Genomic DNA, 17,782 nt, shown 5'->3' on the forward strand with positions numbered 1-17,782 from the left:
AAAGATAAGTTCACCTAGCCCAGGTGTCATTTTGAAGGTTGAATCTTTGATATGTATCAAATCGTCAATTATTTTAATTTGACTATCTCCAATATACATTTTATTTTCTTTGAGATAAACACCGAATGGTATTTTCAGTGTTTTAGAAAAGTGTTTGAGATATTTTTGATAATCGCTTTGATCTAATACACTGCTATGATTATTCCCATCATCATCATCATTATCATCACTCTCGAGAGCTGACTTCATAGTTTCCTCATCATCATCATCATCATCATCATCATCAAAATCCAACTGTTGTGCTTTTGATTGAAGATTATCGTTCCACTTAATCACTTCACTATGGGGTTCTTCTTCGGTTTTCTTCCTTTTACGTGATTGTGGCGTTGGTAATGGTGTGGAGGTTTTTTTTATTAACATGGGAGGATGACGACGACGACGAGGGGTGTTATTCATTAATAACGCTGCTTCTGGTTTAGCATTTTCATTGTCATTATTACCTTTAGATTCTAACGCTTTAGTCATTAAAACGTTGAGCGGTTTTGTAATTGGTTCAAAGGTTTGAGCCAGTGATGTGTCAAGAGATGACTTATCTGCCCGCAATGCCTTTACTTTTTTCTTTACACTCTCAATGGAATCTACGAGTTTCCGTTTCAACTTTTTATTACCAAACATATTTCCTTTTTAATGTATGTACTGTTGTTGTTGTTGTTGATAAACAAATAAAAAAAAAGAGGTTGTTCCTCAGTAGCTGTCAACATAAAACTGATAATAAACCGAAGATGACACTCAACTTTATACAATAATAAAAACGTCAAATCCTTTACGATATCGACCCTTATTAATGTCTCTCTCCTTGTCGATTGTTAAAAAAGTGTACTTTTTCTCCCAACACTCACGGCAAACTTCCTTAAACTTTTCCCAACTCATATCGGTGTTCACGTGATCATCATAGGCATGTTTTAAATTCAACTCGTCCTGTTTAAATAGCAATATAAGATTGGCATTATCACGTACCAATTGTTTAGGTATCCTACTGTATGTCTGACACAAGTAGAAACAATCTAACCAACGATGACGTCCCATGGCAAAGTACTGACGAATGGTATCTTGATCTTCCAACGCTACATCATCAAACACGATGACGCTGTCTTCCGAGGCTTCCGCCGGTGGGACAACTTGACTCTTATCATTGTATGTGTGAAACGGTATGTCACCCGCCCGCTCTAAAACTTTACTTAGAAACTTGTATTTCGGCTGGTTTAATGATTTCGAATAAAGATAAACATTATGAAACTTTATACCGTTCGGATCTAAAAGTAGAGACAACAGGACATTAGTCTTGCCACAGTTGGAGGGTCCACAGATGAGACATCTAATATTGTTTGCCAACAACGATCCATGTTTGAAGACACGGCTTACAGCTGCCGCCGCTGCTGCTTTTGTAGATTGATTACTACATAGTTTCACATAATCATCTGACATAATCCAATCTTTTACCGTAAGCGACGTGTTTTGTTTTTTAAGTTTCATTTTATTGTGATCTATTAAATCTTAAAGACGTGTATATATATATATACACGGACACACACATACACGCATACATATATATATATATGTATATACTTGCAAACATGTCATCATCATCATTTTCATCATCTACATCATTAGAAGAATTAAATGAGCAACAGCAGCAGCAGCAGCAGCAGCAGCAACGGCCGGAGACGGAGTCGAAGCGGGAGACGGAGCTAGAGATTGAGCTAGATCTAGATATGGAGACGGTGCTAGAGCTAGATACGGAGACGGAGACGGAGACGGAGACGGAGACGGAGCTAGAGATGGAGACGGAGACGGAGACGGAGCTGGAGCTGGAGTTTGAGGATTATCATCATCATCATCATGATCATGATCAGGGGGATATAATGAGAGTGATCTGTGAGTGTTTTTTATTGTGTACGACTCTGTGTTGTGATTAATATGTATATATATGCGAGAACAGGCTGTAAGTGCACACAGTCGATTATTGATACTTAATATGATAACACACGCCGGTGGCGTTAGTGTTAATCATAATTTCAAACAGCGAAGACGGAGACATCGATCGACATCTACATCTCATCGTAATCATCATCATCATCTTCATCACATCAGTAGCAGCAGCAGCAGCAGCAGTGGTGGTGGTATTATTAATAGTTTAATTAATAATCTACCATTCGAACTCCACATACCCGGTTACAATTATTGCGGTCCCGGTACAAGATTGAAGGAGAGATTGGCTCGTAACGATCCAGGCGTGAACCCACTCGACGAAGCTTGCAAATTACATGATATTGCCTACTCACGTGACAAGACATTAGAGGGACGCCATCAAGCCGACCTGCGATTGGCTGAAGCTGCTAGAAATCGCACGAGCGCCACTGACACTTCTATCGGTGAACGAATAGCCTCTTTGGCGGTAGATAAGATTATGAGATTTAAAGTCAAACGTGGAATGGGCGTGGTTCCAATTTCGAAAGTTATAAAGGCAAGCCGCGATGCGGTTAAAAGACAAATTGCAAAAAAGAAACCCGCTACTACTACTCCTACTACACTACTCAAAGTGGGTGTGAAAGCTGCAAAACAATATGTTAAAGGGAAAGTTGTAAAACAACGCAAACAAAGAGTCATCCCGATACCTAAGCGTGGTGGGTTTCTACCTTTGATACCGCTACTAAGCGCTTTGGCAGCCACGGGAACTTTAGCCGGTGGAGTCACTACTGCCGCTAAAAATATCTATGAAATGGTAAAGAATAGAAACAATAATAATAATAACGGCAGTAAAATTGTCGGTAAAGGTTTATATTTAGCACCTTATAAACGTGGTATGGGACTCTACATCACACCAGCATCGGCAGCAGCAGCTAAAAAAAAAAAAACAAGAACTTAGATTTGCCGCCAAAAGGTAAAGCCCTCACCGATCTGGATATAGTAAGATGTGTGCGTAGAGTGAAAATCCCCTATTTTAGAGGTGTTTTCATGCGAGATAATCTTCCAACGAAACCGCACTACTATGAAACTGGAATTATTAATTTGGACACGCAACAGGGGGAGGGTACGCATTGGTGCGCTTATGTTAAGAAGGGCGATTATTGCTTGTATTTTGACAGCTTTGGCGATTTGAGACCTCCTAGGGAGTTTATTGATTATATTAAGAAATCCACCACCACCACGAACACGCGAGTAGAGTATAATTACAATCGATTACAGAAATTTAATACCGTAAACTGTGGACATTTATGTTTGGAATTCCTATGTAAGAGCACCAAACGTTTGTTTTAAATAAATACCATAAACATTACACGTGTGGTTTCATTCTTGCTAAGATCGTTGCCTGTAAACCAGCACCACCACCACCATAACGATAAGCGTTACTATCATCATCATCATCATCATCATCATCATTATTGTCTTCATCATGACATTAACCTCATTCACAATAAGTCTTAACAGTAATGAGTCCATTTTGAATGTAGACTTTCAACCGGCTCTAGAATTGGACAGTGATGGTTTTTATGAGTGTGCGCTAGTGTACTTTAAGACTTTCAACTCTATTCCAAATGTTGATAAGACCAATAACCTGTTTCATTATGGGGATAATGTTATCACAATTCCAGAAGGCTCATACGAGCTCAATGATATAATAAATCACTTGAACCGTGAAATGATAAAGCTGGCCAATGGTGACGGTGAAAAATTGATTGATATCTCTGTAAACAGCAACACCTCCAAGTGTATGATGTACTCACCAAAATTGGATATTCACTTGAACAAACCAAACAGCATCGGATCACTCTTTGGTTATTCACCAAAAACACTGAAAGCTAAAACAGTGCATTGGTCAGACGAATCGATCAACATACTCATAACAAATACTATAAGAATAGAGTGTAATATTGTGGAGGGGTCATTCGTAAACAACAAGCCGTCGCATGTAATACACGAGTTTTCACCTGACGTCCCGCCCGGTTATCAAATAATTGAACAACCATCTAACATCATCTATCTACCTGTCAAGAAGAATAACACCAACCTACAACACATTGAAGTGCGCATAGTAAACGAGTCCGGTGATACGGTGAATTTCCGAGGTGAAAACATCTCACTTCGTTTGCATATTCGTAAAAAATAAATTAAATTAAAAAAAAAAATGATTATTCATAATAATAAGAATATAAGCACAGGTAACAACCCCTACACTATCAGTCGAGGTCTTGCTCTCGACGTGAAAACTACTCCTCTAAGACAGCAGCAGCAGCACCAGCACCAGCAGCAGCAGCAGCCACTAATACAACAACAACAACAACAACCTAAGAAATTGACTAGAGAAAATAGCACATTTTTACAGAGTATCGGTTTTAAAGTATGTCCTCGTTATCTATCTTAGACATTGGTGAGCGGGTGTCATTTGATGACTCCATAGAAAGTATAGAATTTCACCCATACACTCCGTATAATGACTCTTTTAAAAATAACGATAATATTCACATATGTATCAACCGTCAAGATCTAATTCTACTACCAAGTCAGAGTCAAATATTAGTGGAGGGAACAGTGGAAAAAGGATGTCTACTGGTCAACAATGGTGCAGCATTTTTATTTCAAGACATTCGTTATGAATTGAACGGTGTGGAGATTGATCGAGCGAGAAACTGCGGTATCACATCCACTATTAAGGGACTAGTCTCATACACCAAGGAAATGGACTATAGTCTTCAGAATGCGGGGTGGGAAGTTGGTGCTAAAAGGATTCATGATAAGTTTACTTTAACCATACCGCTATCTCATTTCTTGGGTTTCGCTGAGGACTATAAGAAGGTAATAATGAATGGGAAACACGAATTGATATTAAACCGCGCCAGTACAGATGTAAACTGTTTAGATTTAGCAGCCGTTGATCCGGAAAAGGTGCCAAAACCGGCGGTTCCAAATGGTGTCATTGAAATCACCCGTATCATATGGAGGATGCCAGTTATAAAAGTATCTGATAAGGAGAAACTGCGCTTAATGTCGTACGTTGAGGGGAGCGTACCGGTTCAGATAGCGTTTCGCACGTGGGAACTGTATGAATATCCCATACTGCCTGCCTCAGAACGTCATATTTGGTGCATCAAGACTAGTACACAGCTGGAGAAACCTCGCTATCTCATTGTTGGTTTCCAAACGGCTCGTAGGAATGACAAGACCAAAGATATGAGTATATTCGACCATTGTAATCTTAGCAATTGCAGGGTGTATTTGAACGCTCAGTATTATCCATACGATCCATTTTCGGCTGAATTTAAATCTAATAACTATGCGCTCTTATACGATGCATTTACCAATTTCCAACGATCGTACTACAACCGTGATCATACCAGCCCTCAAGTAAATTATGCTCATTACAAGACACAATCTCCATTAATAGTCATTGACACATCAAGACAGTGTGACACCTTCAACTCGGGAGCCATTGATATTAAATTGGAAATGGAGTTTAAAGAGAACATACCCGCTAACACCACAGCATATTGTCTTATTATAAACGATTCGCTGTTTGAGTACAACGCTCTCACAAGTACCACACGTAAAATTATACAGTAAAAGAAAACACTGCACTCCATCGCTTACTATCCTCAAGCGTTAACGTGTGCGTGTGTGAAACTTGAGAAAAAAGAAACTAAAGAAAAATGAATAATTCAAATATTTATTTACCTTCTTACGCACCATCAATCGATTGCACTGAGAATGACAACGGGTGTGAGCTGAGTAAAAGTGCTTACAATCTGGAGGTGAAATGTCGTAATACTCTAATTAAAAATATCTATGTATATTTGAAGCTGCAATTTATTGAAGGTAAAATGAGCTTACAAACCTGTGTCAATTTAAATGGAGAACACGAACTCACATGTGAGGAATGGGACACGATGTTTGCGAAGAAAGTTACCGTCATTGGAAAGTTTTATCAAAACCCATTGAGCGTGTCGCCAAAGCTGATTCAGTGCGATCCACGTCATCGTATTCGAATATGCATCTCCCCACCAGTGCTTTTCCTTGTTGATTCGGAAACTGCATATAACTCAAATAACCCTTTGGTAATAAATCACGTGGAATGGCAACTTATTGAACGCGTTATGGAGTGTATTAACGCTCGAATTGAATACTTGAGCAAGCTAAAGTTGACCTACGAGAACCGCCTCAACTTCTTCAAGAAGCATTTTAAGACACACCGCCCCACCAACGTTCAAGAAGCACGCAACATCATACATGGATTGTGCAATATTAACGATGTTGTTGACTCGGAAATAAAGTGTTACGCTGCTGACCTTCTATGTAATACCTACTTTTTCCAATGGTAAATGTTTGCGGTTTGTTAAAATAAATTATTGATTAAGAGAAAAATATGACCTATTTATTTTAGCATAGAAACCCTTATCAGCTCAGACCACAAAATGGTTAGGTACCTTTTTTTTTTTTAAACAAAATTAGGTTATAAAAGTGAGGTGATGTGCTCGCTCATACTTATATACAAACAAACCTTTGTTTGAACCATACATACATCGCACATCGCGCACCATGTCATCCTCATATCATTGTGACTTTTGTAATGAAGATGTTTTATCAAACCGTCTCATAGCTCATTCGAGAACTAAACGTCACAAGTTACTGTGTACTCAAGAAAAATCTAAGGATTGCGCCGTATACATTGTGAATAGTGCCTTCAGATGTAGAATTGTGAGTTACCGAATTAATGGGAGCATAAAAATATTGGACCCTAAAATGTACTTGTTACATATTAAAGATACTATAAAGAAAGTGATTGATATCGAATTAAAAATCCACAAACATGTAAAAGTGAACGTGGAACTATTCTGTACTTTTATGAAGACCGACCCCGAAGGGGAAATAATACGTGATTTGAAGTCATTTAATACTAAAAATGTGTCTCTATATATGGATGCTGTAGATTTCCCATCGTTCTATGAACATATCACTTTATGCATTTTAAAAAAGTGCGAAGATTTTCAAGAGCGGGACAGCGGGTGGTCGCTTGAAAAAATTGAGTTTATCGAAGTCAACATCAACAAATATCAACCGCTCAAAGGATCATCATACATACCCCTCCCGAAAGCAGTGCAAGTGAAAAAAGCGTGTGTCAATGTGAAAAATAGTGACAATAAGTGCTTTTTTTGGGCTGTTGTTAGCGCCCTATATCCTGTAGACAAAAATTGTGATCGACCCTCCTCGTACCCGCGCCATGAGGACGTTTTACAAATTAACGGTATAGAACTCCCGGTTTGTCATTTAGGTATTAAAAAGTTTGAAAAATTAAACAAGATCAGTGTGAATGTGTACGGTATTGACTCTAAGAAAAAGAATTCTAAAAAGGACGGCGGAGATTTGATAATTGTACCTTTAAGAATTTCGGAAGTATCTTATGAACGTTATGTGGATTTATTGTATTATGAGAAGGGGACATTGTCGCATTATTGTTGGATCAAGAACTTATGTCGCTTAGTGCGCTCGCAAATAACTCAATCTAAAAATAAAATTTGGCTATGCCGCGGATGTCTACAACACTTCCCGAGTGAAAACAAACTTGAACTTCACAAGACGATCGGTTGTGGACATTCGCTAATAGAGCTACCTAAGGAAGGTGACAAAATCTTGCGTTTTCAAAACTTTAAAAATATGATGAAAGTACCATTCGTTATTTATGCTGACTTTGAGTCAATTTTAGTTCCCTTAGATAGAAACAGTGATACTACCGCTACTACTTATAACACCCACAAACACGTGCCGTGTAGTTTTTCTTATTATCTTCATTGCGATTTTGATAAGAACCAATCAAAATTTGTTATTTATCGCGGTGAAGACTGTGTCGAGAGATTCATACAATGCATTTATGAAGACGCGGGGAGGATTATAGAAGTTTTGCAAAAAGTCATACCTATAAAGAATAATAGCTCGGGTGATGGGGGTGTTGACCCCAACATTTGCCACATCTGCAGTAAAACAATAGAAAAAGATGAGGTTCACGTGACTGATCATTGTCACTTGACAGGTGAAGTTAGGGGAAAAGCACATAACGCGTGTAATCTAAATTTTAAAATAGCAAAGTTTATACCGGTCATCTTCCATAATCTGAGTGGCTACGATTGCCATTTGTTCATTAAAGAATTGGCCAAGGCCGATGGAAACTTGGATTGCATCCCCATCAACAAGGAAAAATACATTTCAATCGATAAGCGAATTGGTGATTACGCGCTAAGATTTATAGACTCGTATAAATTTATGTCGAGTAGCTTGGACAAATTAGTCAAAAACCTTTCACGCGAACAGTTCAAGATACTACCGAATTTCTTGCCGTCTCGCGATCAAAGCGAACAAGACAAACATATGAAACTGTTAACACGCAAAGGGGTTTTCCCTTATGAGTATGTGAGCGACTGGGGCAAGTTAGAAGAAACTTCATTACCCGAGCCTTCCGCATTCTATAATAAACTCACCGACTCACGCGTCTCCATTGAAGATTATCAACACGCGCAGAATGTATGGCGCGAATTCAACATAAAGTCTCTCGGAGAGTACGCTGATCTATACCTCAAAACAGATGTTTTGCTGTTAGCAGAAGTCTTTGAAAACTTTCGTCAGGTGTGTATAGATACTTACCAACTAGATCCTTGCCAATATGTCACAGCTCCAGGTTTGAGTTGGGATGCAATGTTAAAGCATACTAATGTATGTCTTGAATTGCTTACCGACTACGAAATTATTCAATTTATAAAGAAAGGTATTAGAGGTGGCCTTAGCCAGGCGTCTAATCGTTACGGTAAAGCTAATAATAAATTTATGGAAGACTATGACATCAACCAGGATAGCAGTTTTATCATATATTTAGATATAAACAATCTTTACGGTGATGCTATGCGACGTCCACTCCCAATCAATAACTTCAGGTGGATGAGTGAAGAAGAGATTAAGCAGTTTGATGTATTGTCACATGAGATAGATTCTGATATTGGATATATATTAGAAGTTGACTTAGAGTATCCATCCATATTACATGATTATCACAATGATTATCCTTTCTGTGCCGAAACAAAAATACCATTTGAGGGCAAAATTAAAAAGTTATTACTTACTTTAGATAATAAATTCAACTACGTCATACACTGCGCTAACCTCAAACAGTGTATTGAAAAAGGTTTGATATGTAAGAAAATTCACAGAGTACTCGCTTTCAATCAATCACCTTGGTTAAAATCGTATATTGATTTGAATTCACAAATGAGAACAGAGGCGAAAAACACTTTTGAAAAGGATTTTTTTAAACTGATGAATAACTCTATATTTGGAAAAACAATTGAAAATGTTGAGAAAAGGGTCGATGTGAAGTTGTGTACCCGTTGGAACAGTGTAAAAACAGGAAGAAAATGTAAATATGGCCTTGAACGTTATATTTCAAAACCAAACTTCCACAGCGCTTCTATTTTCTCCGAAGAGCTAGTGGCAGTGCAGTTAAAGAAATCTAGAATTGTCTATAACAAACCCATTTATGTTGGTTTTACTGTGCTAGAATTAAGTAAAAGTTTAATGTACAATTTTCATTATGATTATATCCTACCTAAGTATGGTGAAAATGTGAAGCTGTTATACACTGACACCGATTCTTTTGTTTATGATATAAAAACAAAGAACTTTTATGAAGACATTAAGCCAGACTTACAAAGTAGATTTGACACTTCAGACCTTCCGGAAAATAATGTATATGGGTTACCACAGGTAAATAAAAAAGTCGTAGGCGTGATGAAAGATGAAAACAAAGGTATAATTGTGAGAGAATTTGTAGCATTAAGATCGAAAATGTATGCTTATGTATTAGACGAATACACCAAAGACAATAAAAGAAAGTGTATAAAAAAGAATAAAGGTGTTAGCGCTGCTGCTGTCAGACGATTAAATTTTAATAAATATTACAAATGTTTAGATTTAAGCCAAAAACCGCTGTATGATGACTTGTATAACTTGATTAGTGATAAGCATAACGTGTTTACTCAAATTAAAAGAAAAAAAATTCTCTGTGGCAGAGATGAAAAGAGATTCATCTTAGATGACGGTATCAAAACGCTAGCATGGGGACATTATAAAATAAATAAATGCTAAAAAACTCTTACGCTTTTATTTTAATTATACACAACACACCCACTAAAAGTCTACAAACACATATAGTTTCTTCGTTATTAGGGGATTTTTCACTTCCACGAACCATATGGCCCCTTCTTTCCATATGGTTGATGTTTGTTTGCACGGCACTGCAAGGAATGTCCTAATTTGATATTTAACTAATATCTCCTGCAGGATCCCCTCCGCGTGGTAATCCGAGTGTAACGTCACTGCCGGATGCTCAGCTAGCTGCTCCTCCAGAACCTTTTTCAGCTCCTTCCGCGCCGCACTCCATTTCTTAATGTCGATGTCGGGGGCGAGCGCCTCGACGCTCGAAATAAATAGGATGTTATTTTCTGTTCCTTGCCCTGTACGTTTATAATTGTACGTAATGCCCTCGTTGTTGAACCATAATCTAACACATAATTCAATAGCGTAATTCATTTTTACTATTTATTTTAATTTAACCGTTCGCAGTGTTTGCTAGTCTATAAAATAATGAAGACAATAAATTGTTAAAACACACATCCTGCTGCAGTAACTGATAACAGAATAGGTCAAATCACTCCCACGCTATAAAACAAATACACTTGAACGCAACAAAAACAGAGCATCTGGTATGGAAATAAGTATTCGAAGTTAATTATTTTATAATTGCCCGCGAGTACAGGAAAACCACAAATATATGATAACACGAAACATGTACTGATAACAAAACAAGTGCAGATATACATACCTACCAATCATATGAGTAAATACCTATAATTAGGGTAGTCGTCTTACATTTACCTTAATAAACTAACAATCTTGTATGGAAACATATATTCAAAGTGAGCTGTTTCAATTGCCCATTAAGTGAGCTACATCACATGTGATACAGAACATGTACCGATACAAAACAACCCCAGAAATGGGCCCTAAACATATTCACCTATTTGAGCCAGACTCCCTATAAATACACTACTCACGCAATACGCTATTTCCCGGCTCATTGATGTTGGATTCTTCCTTTCTTAGAGCGTTTGTGGCAGATCATAATAATATAGTTAATAGCCGTTATTAATAGTGGTATTACTGCAATGTTCTATTCTGCAAGTTCTGAGGGCTTACCGCGAACCACGTTCGAAGTGTGGCCTCCCTGTCAACCTTACGGACAAATTTACAAGTGCGATAGAGAGGCAACATGTCGAACGTGGTTCGCGGTAAGCCCTCTGCGACGTGACGTCATGTTCGAAACGTCAGGCCATAAAATAAACGTAGGTAAGTTTTACGCGAATAAGTCCCGTATTAGTTATAAAAGTATGAGTGATAATCGTGTTAGTTTAAATCAATATTTTGTCTAGTTTGAGCCACCTTTTCGCTTTTCTAACTGTACTTTAAATTGGTTCAAACTCGAGGCACTTGCATAGTCGGCTAATATACCTAGTCTAGTCATAAAAGTCCTATAAGTAGGCAACAAAGAAACTATAAGTGAACACCAACTTGAAGTGAGGAAGTTCCCAAGTTGACACTTTTAATGACCCCTTTTTTATGAATCCCGCTTTAATTACTGTGGGGTTGATCTCAAAGTTCTTGTCTTCTGAAGAATAGATTAGTTTGAGCCAAGTTCTCGGCCGCCTTTGTTCTTTGTACCTAATTTTATTGAAAAGTTAATACTTTTTAATCGAAATAAGTGTAAAGTGAGTATTTAAACGCCTTACCCATGCCATGATTTATGAGGTGAATATCCATAGGTGCCACTTACGCCATTCACTAACCCGGGGTTAGGTTAAATCTGAAGTTACCATGGTTACCAATACAATTTGACAATGGGTTAACGGTTTAACCGGTTAACCCCGGGTTAGTGGGATGGTGCAAGTGGTGCTAAGGTGCCTCCGCTGCGTCTGTCTGTTTGAGTGTATGTATGTTCGCGATAAACTCAAAAACTACTGAACGGATTTTCATGCGGTTTTCACTTATCAATAAAGTGATTCTTGAGGAAGGTTTAAGTGTATCATTTGTTAAGGTTTTGTGTAACCCGTGCGAAGCCGGGGCGGGTCGCTACTAATTTATAGGTCTTACACAACATGATGATGATGATGATGATGCACAACATACCTACTATGGGACTGACTGAAACTATCTTATCTTATGCTGGTGATATGCTAATTAATAAATAATATACCTATGTATGTATTATTGGATCATCAACTGACTAAAAAAAATGTTAAGACATATATTTTCATAACAGAATCTTCTTTCCCCTGCCCTTATCCCACGTTATGTGGGGTCGGTACAACATGTTTTTCTCTTCCAGTCTCCGCTGTCTTTCGTGTCCTCAGCACTCACTCCTTTCTTTCTCATATCCTCTTTTACACAATCCATCCATCGTTTTTTGGGTCTACCATACCTTCTCCGTCCATCAACATTCATTTGCCTATATGGCATTCATGCCTCCTCATCACATGCCCATACCACGCTAACCTACTACTCCTCATATTCTCCGTTACTGGGGCTACTTTCAAACTTCCTCTTATATACATACTCATTCTTAATCCGATCCTCTCTCGTCACTCCACACATCCATCTCAGCATTCTCATTTCCGCTGCATGCACACTTCTTTCATCTGCTACTTTTGTCGCCCAGCATTCTGATCCATACATTACAACAGGTCTCACGATCGTTCTGTATATTTTCATAACAGAATACACCCACAATAGCCTTCTTTGTAGTTGTATAAGTGAATATTATAAGGGTGTTTTATAAGTACTTATGACGAACATATTCGTACGCCGTAAAAGCACATTGCCAGGGTCATAAATACATACCTGATAATGTCCCAAGGGTCGTCATGCGAATGAAGAGTAATCGTAGACCATTATAAGCTGACCTACATATCTTTAACGCCTGTACGTAATCAGAGAGCTCGTTTATACTGGTTTCTATGAGCTTTTGGCTCTAGATTGACGTACTTGGTACGAAGGAGGCGGAAGGTTAAAAGGGTTAAACCACATAAATTTAAAACGGTATCTGTTGCATATAAAATGTCTGATAATACGAGACGCACTCTGGGGTTTACAGTAATGGATGAAGTATGCGGTTACTGCTACTCATAATAATAATCAAAAACATCAATGTGAAATGAGAGCCAAGTTCAATATTAAGAATATGAATAGAATAGAACAGAATAGAATAGAAGAAATGTATTCAAAAACGCTTAAATTTAACTTAAGTATTACATCAGACATAGAGAACCAACTTATCATTAAGCGTCAATGAAAAGGTCTCCACTCAGCTTACTTTCGAGATACCACCTAAGGATCTCGACGCTGGTCTTCCGTGGAAACCCTGCGTGAAAATATGCATCTTTGTTGACTTGAAGGATAGAGATCTATGTATATGGGTGCCAAGCTCTAGTTTGCTTGGGATGTAGTTAAAGTTCAGGATTTGACTTGGCTAAACTAAGCAAACTCCAGAACGATTCTTACGTATAAAATTTTATTTTAGCCAACTATAGCCATACTACATAGGCCAAGACTTTTAGTGACCAATGTTCGTGGACAAATAATATTAGTCTAATATTATTAGTGTTGCCATGGAAACCCATTGACTAATACCATTCATGGACTAATACCTAATATTAGTCTAATACCGGGGTCCATTTCTCGAACGGTATTAGTCTAATATTATTAGTGTGTTGCCATGGAAACCCATACGAGACAGTTCGTGGAATAATAATGTTAGTCTAATACCGTTCGAAAAATGGGCCCATGGACCGTTTTCGAGGTAAAATATATCGAAAGCTTCGTCTATATAGAAATACCGTCTATATAGTAATATCGGTAAATTGTAAGGGTTACCATGGCAACATACTAATAATATTACACTAATACCGTTCGAGAATTTGACCCCGGTATTAAATATATTCCGTCGCAGAGTATGTCACATATTGAATACCACATCCCCTCTGACAGCAATGATATCGTATCACTCGACATTTTATCGGCTAATATTTTTAGAGTGCCACCTTCAGTTGCGTTCAGATATCTACTCCAATATTGAGGCAATAGAAATATTAGCTTTTAGATAAGGTTAAATGTCACATGTGTTAATATTATTAATACTTGATACTCTGAAAGTTTCACGCCTAAATTATGAAATGTTAATGGGGAGTATTACTGCAATGTTCTGCCGCCAGAGTGCAGCACATAGTAAACCATAGAGTACCTTATATATACTGGGCCTTAAACAGTTTTTTGACAAGTTTTCACTATGACATTGATGCATCAAGGAGGTTTGTTTACAGGTGGCCTACCGCGAAACGCGAAAATCGAAATTTCGATATCTGTCTTTCTATCGATTTAATAGGCAAGAGTGATAGAGACGCAGACACTGTACTTTATATTTTTTGTGTTTCGTGGTAGGTCATATGATTGTGCTAGTGACGCCCTCTACACAGAGTTTTGCGTAATTCCCCATTGTATCAAAACCAAAACAAACCAAAAATTTTGCAAAATATTCAAAAGCCAAATTTTTCAACCCGATTAATTAAATATTCATTTAGCAAGAGCCAACAGGAGTAGTCATTTCTCCATACAAACGTACTCGACTGTTTCCTCCGTGGGTTTTGATGCTAGAGCAATATTTTTTTTACACAGATTAATATTGTCAATATCTGTGTCGGACCGTTTTGCTTTTTTTGATATTTTTGTTTTTTAAGGCGCTAGAGCCCTTCAAAAATGGCCAAAATTGCCTCATTGATTATGCCGCAATGAGAGGCGTAGTATTCAAAACGGATTATGCGATGTTTATGCCATTATTGTTTCCACCTAGTCGCGATTCTACACAATATGAATTCCACGCAGCTGAAGTTTATCACATGCGTTATTCTTCACAGTCATTATTTCAGCACAATCTTGACTCTACCTAGTAGCGATTCTACACAATATTTATTCCACACATCTGCAGTTTATCACGAGCGTTATTCTTCACAGTCATTATTTCAACACAATCTTGACTCTACCTAGTCGCGATTCTACACAATATTTATTCCACACATCTGCAGTTTATAGTATATAGTATATTATAAATATTGTGTAGAATCGCGACTAGGTGGAAACAATAATGGCATAAACATCGCATAATCCTTCAAAACTGATATCAATTAGCCAAAAAAGCAAAACGGTCCGACACAGATAATTTCACAATCATTTAGATTTCCAAATTTGGTTACGATTAGTTAAGTTTTGGAGGAGGAAACGGTCGAGTACGAAACCTCGATTTTTGAGATTTTTACGCCGAATTTTTCGCCTTGTACTTATCGCACTAGTTTTACGAGCCGCTTCCGTTACGGGTATATTTACCTAAAATATTTAAACCTCATGTCCTGTTTCGACTCAAATAGTTAATTAGGTTGACCTTACGCTAGACCGACAAGTCATTTATGACGGCTGATCGGTGACCACCTGATGCTTTCCACAGAAAACGAAGCGCCGGAAGCTGCGGCCCGGCCCCGGCCGGGTCTAGCATGAGTCATCCGTTATTCAGCCTAAAATACGGTTAATGGGGACACCCTTTGCGTATTTCCTTTTCACAGTGAAACCTAAATGGATTCCTTTGAAAGCCTACTCAGGTGGATTTATTCGTATCGCTTTTGTCTACCGACATACTTACTACATACTATAATATCCGCAAACCATGATGACTGAGATCACATTACCGTCTCTTTCACTCCTGCTACGATTATGCAAGTGTGAATGAGAAGTCTTACTTGTGAATGAGAAGACTCCGAGTCAGTTTGGTTTGCAAATAGTAAATATTTATTCCGTAATATAGCCTAAGCAAATTAGAAAAATCTGCGGAAATAATTCGTGTAGTTTTGAAAATTGGTACAGGTATACCTAGTGGTGTTCAGATAAACATACTAAAAGTCCTCGAGGGTAGGGGGTGTGCTGGGGGTGTAGAGGGGGGTTGAAGGTACCTTTTTTCATATTTTTGCTCATATCTCGAATATCTGTACGAATAGCATTATAATTACTTCGGACAAAAGTTTTGATATAAAATTTACTACAAATTTGGTTATGTTTATTTTTACTCTGCGATCAATACTTTAGGAGCTACAGGCTGTTAAAGTTAAATAAGTGATAAAAAATTGACGGTTTAAGAAAACGTCGTTTTTTTGTAATTGTTCATCACAAATAAAAAATTTAGCTTAGAGTAAGCAAGCTAAGCGACCTGCTGATAAAATATAAAAAAATAGGCCATGAGCATGTCGGGCCATGCTCAGTGTAGGGTTCCGTAGTTACCCGTCTGTCAAAATAGACTATTTACCATAACTCAAAAATAGCTATACCGATTAGGTTCGCTATATTTTTCCTAGAAAGTATTTACTAAGCTATGTTTTCACGATTTTTTTCATATTTTTTGGACCCATGGTTCAAAAGTTAGGGGAACTAAGGGGTAAAACACAACTTTTTGCTTTCCGATCGATTATTTCCGAAAATAATAAGTTGATCAAAAAATGGTTCTAGAAGACCTATATTCATTTTAAAAGACCTATCCAACGACACCGCACACAATAGGGTGGAAGCGAAAAAAAATTTCATCCCCACTTTAATGTAGGGCAACCACCATAAAAAAATTTTTTTCCAGTTTTCATGTTTAAATTTGACACGAATATATAAATTAGTTACGCTGACAAAGTAGTAAAATATAAATAAGAAAAAATATTTTTTTTAGGGTGGCTGGCCCTACATTAAAGAGGGGATGAAATTTTTTTTCGCTCCCACCCTATAGTGTGAGGTGTCGTTGGATAGGTCTTTTTAAACGAATATGGGTCGTCGAGAACCATTTTTTGATAAACATAATATTTTCGGAAATAATCGATCTGAAAGAAAAAAAGTTGTGTTTTCCACTTTAGTTCCCCTAACATTTGAACCATGGGTCCAAAAAATATGAAAAAAATCGTGAAAGTAAAGCTTAGTAAAGACTTTCAGAAAAAAATAAAGCGAACCTCATTGGTTAAGCAGTTTTTGAGTTTTTGCAAATAGTCTATTTTGACGGACGGGTAACTACGAAACCCTATACTGAGCATGGCCCGACATGCTATTGGCCGGTTTTTTTAATATTATATCAGCAGGTCGCTTAGCTTGCTTATTCTAAACAATTTTTTTTATTTATGATGAACAATTACGAAAATACGACCTTTTCTTAAACCGTCCATTTTTTATCTCTTATTTAACTTTAACAGCCTGTAGCTCCTAAAGTATTGCTAGCAGAGTAAAAATAAACATAACCAAATTTGTAGTAAACTTTATGTTAAAACTTTTGTCCGAAGTCATTATAATGCTATTCGTACATATATTCGAGATATGAGTAAAAATATGAAAAAAGGTACCTTCAACCCCCCGCTACACCCCCAGCACACCCCCTACCCTCGAGGACTTTTAGTATGTTTATCTGGACACCACGAGGTATACCTGTACCAATTTTCAAAACTACACGAATTATTTCCGCAGCTAGCCCAAATTCGGCTTAATTTGACGTGGCTAATAAAATTCTGAGCATTCAGCTTCCCAAATTAAATAAATAAATAAATATTAGGACATTCTTACACAGATT

Source organism: Cydia fagiglandana, chromosome 17, assembly GCF_963556715.1.
Source record: "Cydia fagiglandana chromosome 17, ilCydFagi1.1, whole genome shotgun sequence".
Taxonomy (NCBI): Eukaryota; Metazoa; Arthropoda; class Insecta; order Lepidoptera; family Tortricidae; genus Cydia; species Cydia fagiglandana.